Genomic DNA, 1,699 nt, shown 5'->3' on the forward strand with positions numbered 1-1,699 from the left:
TGTGTGTGTGTGTGTGCGCGCACACAGAGTCATGCACACACACACATGCACACACACAATCACATAGCAGGCTGGACTGAAATGTTTGCTTAGCACATGTAGGGCCTCAGCAACACACATACATAACATTGAAAAGAAAAGAAAAGAAAAGAAAAGAAAAGAAAAGAAAAGAAAAGAAAAGAAATCTGACTGGGTGTGGTGGCCCACACTTTTAATCCCAGCACTCAGAAGGCAGAGGCAGGCAGATCTCTCAGTTCAAGGCCAACCTGGTCTACAAAGCCAGTTCCAGGGCTACATAGAGAAACCCTGTCTTGACGAACCAAAAAAATAAATAAATAATAAATTTTTAAAAAAAAAATCTGTTTTAGCCAACTCTTTAAAGCAAACCCTGAAAGTTACCACTAAAAGCAAGTGCTTCTCCTATCAAAGTGAAGCCAACATCGGTCCTAAGGCAGGGGCCCCGTGATGTCTCTCCCCTTACCCACAATATGGAGTGTACATTCAAAGACTGAGAGAAATGGGCAGATTTCTGAGCTCTGCTCACCACCCCAGAATCCATCCTGCAGTCGCCCTGCTAGTGAAAACTATTTCAGGCCTGAAGACAACATCCTTGAAAACTTCTCTGGAGAATGTGCATAGATCACCATGGCAACTGTCCCGGGCCCTGGCTGGCTGGGCTCCAAGGCCCACAAATAACACCACTGGAATGTGGTGCAGGGCTCAGGGTGGGGTGACTAGAAAAGCCGCCAATTTTCCATGAAAACCACCGGTGAGAAGCCTCAGCCTCAGGAAGGTGTCAGTTGAGAGGAGAGGCCTGGGTTCTCCCTGAGCACCAAGGGACAGGCAGACCGGGAGCAAGCATGTACAGAAACACTCTTCACCGACCTTGCCTTTGGTGCAGGTAGGGCTGCCTGAAATGAACGGGCTCCAGTTTCAATCGGCAGTGCCCTTAGGAAACTTCCACAAGCCCAGTTCCCCACCTCCAAGTCTTTGCCCCATCACCTTATGCAGAATTGCAGCTTCTGCTTCTTGCGCCTCAAGTGTGCTGGTTAGTGTTCTGTTACTTTGATACATGCGAGCATCTTCTGGGTAGAGGGAACCTCAAATGAGAAAAGTGCCTTCAGCGGGTTGGCCTGTAGGCAAGCCTGTGGGATATTTTCTTGATTGGCGATTGACATGGGAGGACCCAGCACTGTGGGCAGTGCCATCGATGGACAGGTGATCTGGCTTGTATAAGAAAGGCAGCTGAGAACGCCAGTCAGCAATATTCCTTCACAGCCTCTGCTTCGGTTCCTGTCTCCTGGTCCCTGCCCAGACTTCCCTCAGTGAGGAACGGTGACCTTGCTCCGTAAGCCAACTTCACATGTTGTTACATCATCTCTGCCCTGTTGTTCTCCCTACACCCAAAAGCCCCTGACAGCCTCTGTATTTGCTTCTTCTTGTGTGCCACCCGGCTGCCCTCAGCTCCAGGCTGGGGTCTTTGTCCATTTCTTCCATGCTCCATCTCTGCCGCCTAGAAAATCCCCTGACACATAGTAGGTACACAGGGAACATCGCTGAGTGAATACCCGGGGTTTCTCTGACTGTTGGTTTTCTAGTCAAGAAGATGAGAATAATTCTACCTACAGGTTAACAGGAACACTGCTCCCCATGTCCATACCAAAACCTGATCAGGGCCTTTCCATTGTCCAGTAAGGAC

The sequence above is a fragment of the Mus pahari genome, chromosome 6 (genome assembly GCF_900095145.1).
Source record: "Mus pahari chromosome 6, PAHARI_EIJ_v1.1, whole genome shotgun sequence".
Taxonomy (NCBI): Eukaryota; Metazoa; Chordata; class Mammalia; order Rodentia; family Muridae; genus Mus; species Mus pahari.